Genomic DNA, 13,954 nt, shown 5'->3' with positions numbered 1-13,954 from the left:
TTGGAAGCTACCTGGGAGATCCCACATTGGGTAAGAGACTTTTTAAAGTAAACAGTTTACATATGATTAATTCTTCCTGTAGACCTCAAAAAAACCTCCTTCCTGATTAACAAAGGTCACTGAATCTCAAAAGTTAATGGCAGACACTTCAAATATATTACAGCCTTCCTCTGAAAAAACAAAGTAGAACAAAACTGGGTTTGTCTGGAGAAAATAGAGGTAGAAGAAGAAAAGGCAAGAAGCTGGGTAGGTACAAACTGGAAAACTGATAGAGGAGCAGCTGTGGGTTATTCTCAAGAGTTGGAGAGGAATAGGGAAGAGCCTCATGCCAGAGCAACCCCAGAAAGAGAGAAATAAATATATATCCTAATAGTGAGTGCTGCTGGAGTCACTGGGCAGTGGGATATTCTCTGAGTGCTCTCAGGTTGCACTTTCCCTATGAAAGACCCTATGAAAATGTGAAGAGAGAATCCTCATTCATCTTCCTGCATGTTCCCATCATACCATTCTCTGTAAGGTTGCCATGACTTTGCTACCCTGACTGATCCATAATTCACAACTATTATCTATGCTCAATAATTACAGTGTTAATATTTGGGTAATTTGGATGTACCTTTCTCCAGCAGAGTTCAGCCTGTGCCACTGAATAATGGACAATTTAAGTGTTTATGAATAAAAGTGTTCTCTCCTCTTTCTTTTCCTTCCCCATTCATACCTCCAAAATGTTTTAAAAATGTTACTGAAAAGAGGAATTTGAAGAGGGAGTCTCATTACTTCAAGGCAGAATTAAAAAATTATGAAATGCATAATGCCCAATTTATCAATCAAAGCAAACTCTGCAGTTCAGACACACTGAAAGCCCTTCACTCTCTAATCACTAATAGGTAACACTATCAAATTCAGCCCTACACTCTATTAGAATTGCAGTAGAAAAGCACTTAGTGTAATGCCCAAAGACAGCTCACCAAATACTGCTCACTTGGCTCAAAGACAAGGCTGAAGTGTTAATAATTTGAAAGCTTCCTTAACCAGTGTGCTTTATCAATATGCCCAGAAAATGAAATAAAATACCTACACACAACTTCTGTAGATTAAAAATAAAAATATCTAACTTGCATTCAGTCCAAGAACTGTGACTTTTCCCCCCAGATTTGTGAATTACCCGTGGATGTCTTGCTGTCCCAGCTGCAGAGCCCATCATCTCCCTCTTGCAAACTGCAGGAATCATTCCCATTCCTTCTTTCTGACCACATTAATTTCAGGCTTGCTTGTAGCAGGATTTTTTTTTATGTCCTCATTTCCTAATTCCTCATTTTCCCATCAGTCTCCCAAACTCCACAAATGCACAGTGTTGGCAGGGCAGTGATGAACTTGATCCAATCTTCTCTCTCAGTTGTGCCTTCTTGCCTTGATCTCCAAGGGAGGGACAGGAAAAGACACCAAACCTTTGTGAGCAGGTCCAGTGCTTGTGTCCTCTCTTTTCCTGCTATTTTCAACCTCAAACTTCAGATTTCCAAAGGTCTTCTTACTCTCCAGAGTAAATATCACCAAGAGAGCATCTCTGTGAAGCACCCAGAGCTGGAGCAGAACCACCCAGCTGCAGGCAGCAGCAGAGTTGTGATGGGGGGATGTAGCAAACACCGAGTTTACACACAGACAGAGACACTGTGAGCTGGTGACAAGTAGTACAAAGACTTATTTGATGCAAAGACAGAATGACTGCATTGCTTATGTCAAAAAAAGATCAGTGGAAGCACAACAACAGAGCATTCTGCATGCTACACACACCGCATAAAGCACAAAAAACACTCTTTATGTTTCCTGCTCTTTTCTAGCCTGGTTTCTCAGGAAAAAAACAAGAGCTGTGCAATTGTTCTGTCACTCATTGCTTCCCCAAATAACTTTTGAACCTGTTGGCTGATCTCAGGTTTGACAGATAGGCTGAGGTCTCAATGGGATCACATTCCTATCAGAAGCATGAAAATAATAGAGACTCAAACTGGAGCCTTTGCTGAGCTGCCCCCGTGCTGTGCCTGCCTCTGCCCTGAACCTCAGGGGTACCAATTAGCCCAGGAGCTGGAGCAGCTCTGAGGAGCAGGGAACAGCTGGGGGAATGCTTGCTTGCATCCTCAGACGATGCTCCCAGTGAAACAGTGGCCACGAGAGGAGAGCTCAGAGCTCCAACCACAGGGCACGGCGAGCTGAGAGCTCAGATCCATCCTGCTCCAAGCACAGGAATGCACAGCAGAACCCCACAGTGCCTGTTCTCCCAGCCTGAGCTGGCCTTGCTGTGTTTGGTGCCTTACCTTGTCCCCAAACCCCAAGTCACTGTGAGCTCCCATGTGCTGCTGGTGCCAAGGACTCTCCCCTGCCTGCCCCTCTGAGCTGCAAACAGCAATTCAACCTCTGAGCTACTAAAGCACGTGTGCATTTTCTTGCTGGCATCACCAAAAAAATAAGAGAAGTGTTGCCTGGCAAAGAGTAAGATTTCTGTTCAGTTTTAAGGGGATGTGTATGACAGGGGAGCTACAGGACTCTCATTCTAATAGCCAATGCTGCTAATTAAAACTGTTTTGGAAGATCTGCAGCCAGCATATAAATCACCCCTCTATATGCTATAAATAAGAGGCAGATACAGAATTGAATAGCTCCCATTTGTCAAGGGAATGAAGAGATTTGATTGTGTCTTTTTGAATAATAAATCCAGACATACCTAGCAGGGCACGGAGAGTTGCTCCAAGTGTCTCTTTTATCAAACAACAATGATTATATTATAGGGTTTGCATTATGGGCCATCATCCATTTCTCTTGTTTTCTCATTTATTGCTGACATCCTCCCTCCCAGATGAAACATTTTGCTCTGCACAGAATGTGTTCATGCAAGGATCTCAGGAGCCAGGAGCAGCAAACACTACTGAGTCTTCTGATGCAGTGTGCACCTACCAGGATGGATCACAGAGCAGAGGGAGTTTTGTGGGGAAACTGAACTGTGGAAGTCTAAATACACAAGTTTTTCACCCCAAATACACAGGTTCTTCAACCAATCCTTTTTTACATAGCACTTCTGAAGGACACTCAAAATGCACTGGGTATCAGACGAAGGAGAGTCAAATCATTCTTATTGGCAATTTATGCAAAACAATGCAGAGAACCGAAGATAAAATCCTGAATATCATCTTATAACATCACTGAACAATGGAAACTCCAAATGCATCCACACACAAGAAGCAGATTATTAAAAATAATAATAATAACAGTAAAATAATAATGATAATACCTCACTCCTGTGTAGAAATCTCTTCTGAACCATGAACACTACATTCCACTCACAGCCATGTCTTTCTCACTGGAAAAGAAAACAAACAAATGGGCACCAATTAGAAAAAGGCATTTATTAATGCTAAGTTCAGAGTAGCTTCAAATTTTGCACACACACTCATAAAGCAGAAGATTTAGGATTCCCTGTCACACGGAAGGCTGCAGGAGGTTAATTGAGTTCACTGTAGAAGTATCATTACCTCTATAACACACCTAAGGAAAAAAGCACAGCAGCCAGGTTACAAAGATAGATTTATTTTAAGCCTTTAAAACTATTTGTCAAATTTTTTGCCCTCTAACAGGGTGAGAATTCCTCTGGCATTGTCCCTAAATTCCAGTGCAGCTGAACAGCAACTTCCACAGCATTTCCTGCACTGTGGATTTCACACCTTCCCACAGAGATGCCCTTGTCCCACCCACTGACAGACTGAGACAGAGAAGTGACCTCTGGCATCTATTCCCATTTTCCCAAAGGAAAAGCATTCTCTGGGATGGATCACAGGATTTCCTCTCCCCTGCTGAAGGAGCAGCTGCTGGCTGAAAGACAGTAAAACCAGCTCAGAGAAATTCCTATGGGCTGTGCCTTCATCTTTGCTTCTGCTGGGGCTTAAAGTGGGGAGAAACAAGGGGAAAATCTTCCATTTGGGGTCCCTCATCCCCCTTCCAAAAGGGCCACAGTCCCCTCAATACCAGTGGGATAAACAGCATCCCTGTGGTCTGCTCCTCACCTGCTCAGGCTGGCAAAGCTCTGACCTAGGTGTGCTTATTTTACCAACAGTAACTTAAAAAACCAGGGGGATGGTTTTATTATTTTGGGGTTATGTTTGCCAATAAAAAGGAAAAGACAGCTCGGGCTGGAAGAATTTGATGGCTCGGCAATTATTTTGAAATGCCAGCCTGCCTCCCGAGGTGCTGACCTGGCTGTCTGCCCTCCCTTTGCTCCCTGGAGCTTCTGAGTCCAAATAATGTCCCAGGCACCACAAGCCAGGCCGTGGCTCCCGTGTCACCAACTCTGCCAAGACTTTGCAGTCGCTGCTCAGTGCCTGATGATGACACAAAAGCCACAAGAGGGATTCACAGAGCACAAAGCAGGCAGATGGGACTCAGAGCACAAAGAGGATGAAACATCATTTTAACAAAATCCATTTGTTCGGATGACCCGAACTTGAAATTAAGGTGTTAAAACCCAAGACAAAGAGGATTTCTGATTGGCAGCCGGTGATGTCAGCCTTGTGCCAATTACAGAGGGAACTCATGGGGCTGCCTTTAAAAAGAAATAATTCCCTCTGTGATAGAGCAGTAAGACATTGCAGACAGCCCATTTGCAGGGGATTACGCGGCACTTCTCAGGTAGTTAAAGTCACTGAGCCTTTTGACCTTGTGCCTCCTAACACTACCGGAGCACCATCACCCAGGGACACTCTGCTCATCGTGTGTGTCTTATTGCTTAAACAAAACCCAGCCACCCAGCAACCCGAGCCTGCCACAGCTCTTTGCCTGTGAATTATTACACCGAAACCACGCGAACATAATAAACAGCGCTATTTATTAGCTTATCCTATGATTTCAGAGATGACTACACAGACTGAAAAAGCAGAGGAAGCCTGTGCCAGGCTGGAGTGAAAGCATTTCTCAGGTCACTGCCTTAAACACTGATATTTTGTGCTACCACGATGCTTGAGCAAGGCGAGTAAATCTTTGCACGCTGCGATCTTGAAGGGGCTGGAATTAATCGTCCCTCCAGATGGGATCCGAGCTCACTCACTGCCATAACGTGCAGCATGTAATGAACACCAGGCAAGGTGAAAATTGATATCAAGAGCACTTCTAAGAGCTAAAAAGTTAACACCTAAATTGGAAATCAATATATGCTGTAAGTATTGATCAGCAGGACAGAAATCCTCAGGTTTTTTGCCTCTGCTGAGTGGCTGCAGTTGGAGGTCGAGCTGGAGTTTTGCTGAAACACCTTCCTTTACCAGTTTTTTTTAAAAAACAGCACAAAGTAACACAACCTTATGCTTTATGCAGTGATTGCCTAACTCTTCCACAAGTGCATCCATGCAGAACAACCAGGAACGTGCCAAGCCAGATGCCAGCAGCGATTTTTTTTTTACCATCCCTTAATTTTTGAAGTCATGCTTTTGTCCTCAAGACGAGCAGAAGAAGCCAGAGCTGAGGAGCAGCACCTTCGAGGAGGATGGATGGCCTTTGGTGTAGGATGGGAAGGGCACTGGGCAGAGATTTTGAGCTTGCTGAGGCCAGGTCTCACCTCTGCAAGAGTTCCCAGCCCTTCTTGCTGTGCCTGCATCCCCCATGGGATGGGGAATCTTCTCTGGAGGGGACACACTCCCTGGGTCAGCATTGGGTGAGCAGCAGCTGCAGAATGTGCCATCCATGTGGATCTGCTCAAAGCAAGCTTTGCAGACATGCTGATGAATCAAAGAGCTGCGAAAAACAAATGTCTCATTGTTTGAGTGCTCCAGCCTGCAAGGAAGCAGGAATTTCTGTGCTCTGCATCAAAGAAACACTTGACCCTATGTGATCAATTCCTCCTCCTAATTATTACTTGCTGAAAGACCTGAACTTCTACGAAGTCTCCCAGGTGAAAAGGGGCAAGAATATCTCAGGAAAGGTTAGAAAATCCCTACATTTCTATAAATATTTGTTGGTCTGCATTCCTTTAACTTTGCATGATTAAATACAGCCTGCTTCTGTTCTTCCACTTTATCCTCCGGGGAAATTTATCATCAAAATTATTGTACAGCATTCATTACTCTAGCCTCATTTAAAACCTTGCCCTACTTATTATTTAGGCTGAAAAAAAAATGTTGCTTTGTATAGTATTTCCTATAATAGTCTCAATCATTACATTTAAAAGATTGCTGTAAGGCAGCTTAGCCTGCATTAGAGGAAAATAAAGTGGGATGCCATAGTTAAGTGTTACAGTTCTAATTCAGCTTTTGTTTCCCAAATCATAACAATGCAATGTTTCAGTTCCTTGAAAGGCTCTCGATGCTCATTAGCATCCAGGACTTCAGCCCCTGGATTTCAAAGGAACATCCAGTGGTCTTCTCTAGGATAAAAAGTGGTGAGGAAAGGCAGAGGGATGGGAAGGAATGGAAGGGAGGCTGGAAGCTCCACCAATTCAGAGGTGGGGCTGTCTTTTAAATCAGTGGTGCAGGAAACACACTCAGCTGTGACACAGCAACAGGGAATGCAAACAAATTATGTTTGTTTAACCCTTACTCAAAATTTCTTTTTAGGACAGAGACACACATGGGTCTGGAGGAGAAACAAATGCAGCATTTAAATGGAAGGAAAAAATTAATTTAAATCCCAGTAGTGCTACATGAAACCTCTTAATTTGTGCTCCTTCAATAAAGAGACTGCTCTGATGCTGAGTACCACTGCTGGCCTTTTAGATAACACTGAATACATGTTTGTCTAACCCTTCTGTGCTTCTGGAAAAGCACAGCTGCTCCTGCACTGCAGACCCTGCTGGGGAGGTGATCAGGGAAAAAGCATCTCCTCCCCATCAGCAGCCCCACCAAGGTTCCTCCTACATGGGCTGCAGAACCATGGGCTGCTTCTGCTTTGAGCACATCAAAATCGAACTGAAACCACAGGGTGGGCAAAAGTGATTCATTAACACAGAACATTTTTTGGAGGTTATGTCATGTATTTACTGTTTAGGTTGTCCTGTCCTCCCTTACTGCCTTTCTTGCACCTGACTGACCTCAGAGGCTTTTTGCCATCCCAGATCTGGCTACCCTCCCCTCTCTTCTCCATCCCAAATCAAAAACCTGATACAGGACTTAGGAACACACAGGGAACCCCTGGTTTAACCCTCTGCACTGCTGAAAATTCCCCAGTTATTCCTAATCTTCGCTTCAGGTGTTGATTCCTGACTCTACTTTTCCCTTTCACCCACCCACCTTGTCTTTCTGACTGTTTTCTACAAGGGGCCTTGCAAAGACCTTTCAGCATCGTAAATAAATGAGATAAGCCAGTTCCTCTCTCTTCCTTCCCTATTGACAAGTTCAAAGACTTCTAAGAGATTAAGAGAGAAAGACTGCAAGTGACCTGCTGGGTCATCAAGCCTAGGCTTTCCCTATCACTTCCAGCCATATCCTACACTACCTTTCTACTGGATAAGCCTGATCTTATCAGCATCTCCCAAATGTTTCCTTTTTTTTTTTTTTTTTTTTTTTTCCTTATCATTTGAACCAGTTTATGAGGTGCAAATGAAAGGCTTAGTGGTCTGTAACTCCCTGGATCATTTTCTTCCTGGTGTCACCAGAAGGCATCTTGTCCTTTCTATCCATGAGCACACAGATTCCTCCTCACCCACAGGAGGGGAAAAAGAGGTGAGTTTTGGTGGAAGGAAAGGAAGGGAACAGGATGGTGGAGTTAATGTTCATACCAAGTGTACTGCCAACTGGTGGAAAAATGAAAATTCTTATTTCATCACAGAATCACAGAATGATTTATGTTGGAAGGGACCTCAAAAATTATTCAGTTCCACCCCCACCCTGTCATGGGCAGGGACACCTTCCACTGGAGAGAGTGGTCAAGGGAGGGATCAATACTTTCCTTGGCTATTATTTCATCATTAGACTTCACAGATAAATAAATATTATTTTCTTTTCTACCACTAATAGTATGGATTCAGAGTTAATAATGAAAAATATGCAACATCCTGCTGTTTGCCATGCACCAAACACATCTTGCCCATAATTCTGGCCAGCAGAGGCTGTTCCTGATCAGTTCCAATGAGAGTCCACGTGCTGCTGATGCTGGAGGGACTGTGCTGTGCAAATGGGGCAAATCACCCTCCACCAACCACACAGTGACCCCAACACCCAGCTCTGGCTGCCAGCAGCTGCTCAGCACACCCAGATGTATTTGACAATCCCACTGGCCCTCAACAAAACCCATTTGGAAAATCCAAAATGCTAAAACACCCCTATCGCTGTAAAAGGGGCTTTCCCAGGAGGGAAGTATTTTGTGCAGCCTGTCCCCAGTTATTTGGATTCATAAAAAGCTTTAGGTGTGTTGCTGGCTGCAAAGAGCAGCAGAGACCTCACCAAAGGGGACAGCCTTTGGTTCAGGACCAGGAGATGTCAAATGTCACTGCAGTTCTAAGGGCACAGGTGATTTCTTGTTCCTCATGCAGCAAAAATGAGGATTGGGGTGAAGCCAAAAAGATCCTCAACAATTTGAGAGGAAAGGGAGAAAGAAATTTAGGGGTTTTTTTAATTGTGGCATTAATTCTGTAACTTGCCATATAACCTTATTTTCTTCAGAAAAACATAAGCATACTGTTTGTTTTCTGCAATGAATTGGCACTGTCCTCTCTTTCATGAATCAAATCTATCTGTACTTGGATATTCTGAAAACCAGCAAAACCCTTACATAAGCATTTAGACAAAAAAAGATTAACCAAAACACTTGCAACCTAATCCCATGGAGATCCCATCTGTTTATGGCCTGACCACAATCCCCCATTCCTAAACATCCTGCATTGCTGGGCAGGGAGGAGGATGAGGAGTTGGGCATGAAAAACTGGACTTGGGACCAAGAAGAAGTGGAAGGAGATGTATTAGTTTTTGTCTTTATTTCTCACCATTCTACACTGGTTTTAATTTGAAATAAATCAAAATAATTTTCCCCAAATCCAGTCTGATTTTATCCCACCATTTCCATGTGGGAGCCTTAACAGCACCATCCACTTCCTGACCCCTAGGTGACTTTCCATCAGCAAAAACCACCAGGACTGAGGGGATGGTTGGGGGATTATCAGCTGACTGTCAGAAGATGACTCACAGAAATCACACACCTCCTCCTCCATCTCAAACCAGAAGCAATCAGCTGTCAGGTTAGCAAGAGTCTTTTCTGTCCCAGACCTTCCAAAAGAACTGATTTTAAACATTTTAAGCAGAAAGGTTCAAGTCCCTAACTTGAAGGGAAACATCTTTTCCTGTGGTCCTTTTTGCAGATTTTACAAGAGGTCAACCAGTAAAACAAGGTGGTCAGACCATCAAGTGCTTGCTGTGCTCCAGGTGGCTGATTTTGACTTCTGAGTAACTGGATCTAATTCTCTGTCAGCTCACTGTCACTTTCCCCTCCCCAGCCCCTGAGTCTCTTATCTGTTAAAAATGAAAGGTTTTCAACAGGAGCAAAGGTCATCTCTGCCTGTGCTTCTGTTCCACAGCCAGTGTTGTAGAACAAATACTGATGAGGATCATGATGATAATGAGGAAAATAATAATGAGCATTGATCTCGATGGAGATGCTCCTCTGTTCTACCCAGGCCACTGAGATGAGACTCAGGAATCCCCAGACATAAAGGATGTGTCACACTAAACTTTAATTAACAGCAAATCACAACCCAAATGACACATTCCCCCCCTCACAACTCTCAATTTTCATAACTGACTTTTCACAACGAAACTCCAGGGGACATTTGAAACTGGAGAAGAAAGCAAAAAAAACTTCAGCTGGTGATGCCAAGGGAGCCAGCCAGGCATGATTCCTCTCTGATTTACAGCAAAAACCATGAGCAGCTTCAGCCTGGCCCATCATCAGCAGAGATGAGAGGAGAATTAGGTCTGGTGTGCTCCAGAGACCAACGTGGCACTGTGGTGTGTCACAGCTCCCCCTGCTAATGCTGCCCTGGGTGCCACCCAACACACCCCACACTCCCAGCTCCTCTGGGGACACTTTCCACCTCTCCAGCATTTCCCACACACTAACAAATCAACCTTGCTCAGGTCACTTGCTGGCCAGGTCCCCTTTGTTTTCAGCAAGCAGCACTGGGGTCAGTTGTGCCACCACAAACAACTTTACAGATTTCCAAGGTTGCTCCTTTCTCATGATCAGAAATCAATGCTCAAATCAAGGGAAAGTCATGTAGCTGTAAATAATCAAAAAGTAATGCTCAGGACTTAATTATTTACTTTTCACATACGGTTTTTCCTTGTGGCATTTCTGCAATATAAATATTTTAATCTTGCTTTCAAGTGCCAGACTTTTTGGTTTTTTCCCAATAAATATGAAATATTTTTTGATTTGACACACGCCTTTATAACTGCCCACAGAAGGTACCAGGCTGGCAAACATGAGTTCCCTTTCTGTCAAAGCAAAGGGAGATTGTGTTTATGAGAAAGTACAACATGTAGAATCCTTTAAAATACTTTTTTAAAAAATAATACCATGAACTCATCGACTCTTTTTATGAACTTAGTAGGAGGAAGTAAGGAATATCTCAGGCAATTCCATGCATTTATATCCATTACATATTAACTCATTTCATATTGATCATGGAAAGAATAAATTGTTCAGATTAAATCAATCTCCAGTGGGATAAGGTCACAGACTTTGAGCTATTAACTACAATTGGCCACTTAAGGAGAAGATACCAGCAGAATAGTTAAAAAACCCAGGTACATCTCCCAGTGATAACACATCCCATAAATATTCCCCATGGAAAAGTTCACATAATGCCACAATTAAATTCAGAGTACAGCAGGAAATAGATAACAGGAGCTTCAGGGTTCCATGCTATTGTGCAGCCATCTCTCCTCCCTGCAAGCAGCTTCTGCCCAATAAAGAACAGCCCTTCCTGGCATGAGGAGATTCAGCTGATGGAGCAGAGGCTCAAAAAACAGAATCAACATTTACAGCACTGGGAATCCTGATCCTACCTTTGGGAAAAATAAATAATCACGCTTTAAAAAAAAAAAGAAGTGAGAAATAAAAGGCCAAGTTTGGATAAAATTCAAGCAAAGCCAGTCTTGCAGATCATAACTTAGGCAGCTCAGAGTGCTGTAGGACAGGGATCTGTAACCTAATTGAAGTGAATAGCTTCAAGTGCTCTGCTATTAGGGAATCAAAGCTCTGGCATATCTGCTGCAGTGTCTGTGAAACAGCAGTAAGACTGTTTGCCCACCTCACAGAGATAACAGAAGTGGTTTCGTTTCTGCAGAAATGTGATCGTGTAAAAAGCACTGTGGTATAAAAGTGCTAAATATTATTATTAGGTGTATGTTTTGGTACTCCAAAAAATACAATTTATTCAAGCTCTTCTATTTCTTTGACACTTGTAACAGGCTTCCAATGTGGCTTAAAACCCCTGCTCAAAAATAAACATCAGAATAATGAGCTTTCCTTATTTAATTCACCGAATAGGCACAATAAGCTCATGTTTAAACAAAAAAATGAATAGGAAACTTGCTGCTGTGCCAGAACAGCAGCACAATCAATTTTAATTAGCATTGCTCATTGTGGGAAATGATAAGGTATCAGTCATAGTAATTGGTGGTGTTGACAATTAGTCAAAGTTATTAACATCTCAAGACCCAGGACAAAAAAAGCTTGCTGAATTTTAAATATCTGGAGAAGGCTTGCCTCGAAATCCTTAATTTTCACACAGTCTGAAAACATTGCTCAGATTTATTATTTGTTAGCTTCTCATCAGAGCACAAGCACTGGGATAACACCACCAACCCAACATCAGTGGCTCTGGATCAATCCCAGTTTTCCTGCTGGGAGTGGGGCTCCCTCCTCTCCTCCTGCTGCTTCCCACCCCTGTCCCTTTGTTTCCCTTTGCCTGCTCCCAGTGCTCATCCCAGAGCCTCTCCCAGACTGAGTGGCTCAGGAAATGCTCCCAGGCAAGGGAAACCCTTGGAGCTGGAGCAGCTGCAGCAAGGTCCCATCAGGAGCACAAAATTTGCCCTGAGCTGAGGTGGGTGCTGCTTGCAGGTGTTCCATGGCCAGCAGCAGCAATGCTGGGAAGCTCAGCTGTAAGCCAAAATCTTTGCCAAGACACAATATAGGGCACTTCAGGGCTTTTCCTGGTTTCTGTTACCCCTTTGCAGCCCCACAAATGCTCTGCCTGTGTTTGTTCTCTGACTCCTGCTGAGAGTGAATCTGGCAAAGGAGGTGAGTCCACTTGTGTGGTTCCCACCAGAACTGACACAAGCATTTCTGATCTTCCAGTAAAGTTTGTAGGTTAATATCAGGTTATTTTTCTGGGCAAGATGATAAATTCTCCAAGGTCTAGCACTTGGCTACTTGTACCTTCATGTTTTACTGGGGAATTCCTGAGGCACCCAGTAAATAGGTGCTGAGAGCAGCAAATGATCCATCTCAATGAGCTGCATAAGGATCACTTATGGACACAGCTGATGTACACAAAAAAACCCAGAAAAAACATTATCCAAAAAAGCATTTGGTTAATCTGATCCCTGACCACCTGCCCCAGAAGACAAAGATCATGGAAAATACTCTGTCAATTGTTTTCTGCTAGAATTTCAGTGAAAACTCAATATATTCCCCCTCCCACATGCTGCTGCCCCTTCACTGTAAATCAGATGTGTGTAACTCTGCAATATCCATCCTTCTGGTGTAAGTAGGTGTTACAGTTTAAAATAGCAGAGGTGACATGTATTACTCATTGGTCCTTTTGCTCACTTTAATGAGTTTATTTGTATGGAAATTAAAAGGCAGGTAAAAAAACCATCTCTGTCCCTAACATATGTATCTGTTACACAACCAGGGTGATTCTCCTGACCCTTCTACAACCACCACTCCCAAACTGCTGCAACCTTTCAAGCAACAGAGCAAAATACCAGGATGCCACAAAGGAACAAATCCTGCTGGCAGATTCTGCTGAGCTGCACCACTGGCACTACTGTCAGAAAGCAGAGTCCTGAAAGAAACTCCCCCAAAAACCCAACTGAGATTCAAAGCAAAGAAACTCTGATTTAAATTCCCTCTCAGGCAGCAGCCCAGAGCAGCAGCAGCAGCAGGGCTCTGCCACTGCGGCCGCCAGATAAACACCATTTTCAAGGTCAATTTCCTATGACCAGTTGCTTCATTTCTCATCATTTTCTGTCCAACTTCATAGATTACCACTTAAAATTGATTTATTCTTTCCCTTCCCAGCATTACTTTGCACTTCATTTAAAAGGGAGGTGGGGGGGATTTCTCTCTGTTGCACACATGCCATCATCAGACGATGGGCTCAGCTGGGTTTCAATTGACTGAAACGGCTGCTCAGTAAAGCAGTGTGCTATAAAAGACAAACCCAACCAAGAGGCACCTTCCAACCATTTCCCCCTCTCTTCCCCACTGCTAGAAATACTTTTTTTGACAGACAGTGACTCAGGTTTTTACACATGGAGCTCTGTTTTCATAGCCCCTACCAGAAAACCCAAGTTGTGTTGAGGTCTGGTTTGAGGTTCCTCCTGCAGGTCGGTAGCAGTGGCACTGGAGATCAGATTAGAGCTGACAGAGATGAAACTGTGCTGGCCCACATCCTTGGGCTTGCTCCAGGGCCTCTCATCTGCATTTCATCGTGATGTGAGCACATGTTCCCATCATTGGTACACTCATCTGCATCACTCTGAATGTTAATCACAGGCTAACCCAATTTCTCCAGCAATTTTATTACGTACTGCTCATTAAAGTTCATAAAACCTCACGTGAGGCTGAGAGAGGCAGAACCCCCTTACAGAGGATTCCTCAGCAATTCAGAGGTGGTAACATCAGCCCAAGGAGCTCCTCCTTCCAAGGTGGGTGCCAGAATCTTTCATCCATTCTCCAGGGGATGAGAGGGGAGGGGAAGGAGGCA

At 43.6% G+C, this 13,954-nt stretch overlaps 1 protein-coding gene across 6 annotated transcripts in view; it reads right to left on the bottom strand.

The window, feature by feature from the left end:
* The window catches only part of DAB1 (DAB adaptor protein 1), a 393,755-nt gene that overhangs the window by 197,168 nt on the left and 182,633 nt on the right, over positions 1 to 13,954 (bottom strand). For 3 of the 6 annotated variants that reach the window (XM_079313508.1, XM_079313509.1, XM_079313503.1), the window contains exon 2: positions 3,278 to 3,346. The gene's annotated coding sequence lies outside the window, so the exon portion shown is untranslated. Of the gene's footprint in view, positions 1 to 1,162; positions 1,621 to 3,277; positions 3,347 to 13,954 lie in introns of those variants that run through there. The other 3 variants (XM_079313504.1, XM_079313505.1, XM_079313511.1) reach the window with 2 other exon arrangements.

The sequence above is a fragment of the Erithacus rubecula genome (assembly GCF_903797595.1).
Source record: "Erithacus rubecula genome assembly, chromosome: 10".
Taxonomy (NCBI): Eukaryota; Metazoa; Chordata; class Aves; order Passeriformes; family Muscicapidae; genus Erithacus; species Erithacus rubecula.
Note: the sequence above shows the minus strand (reverse complement) of the source record. Positions and strands in the feature narration are given on the sequence as shown.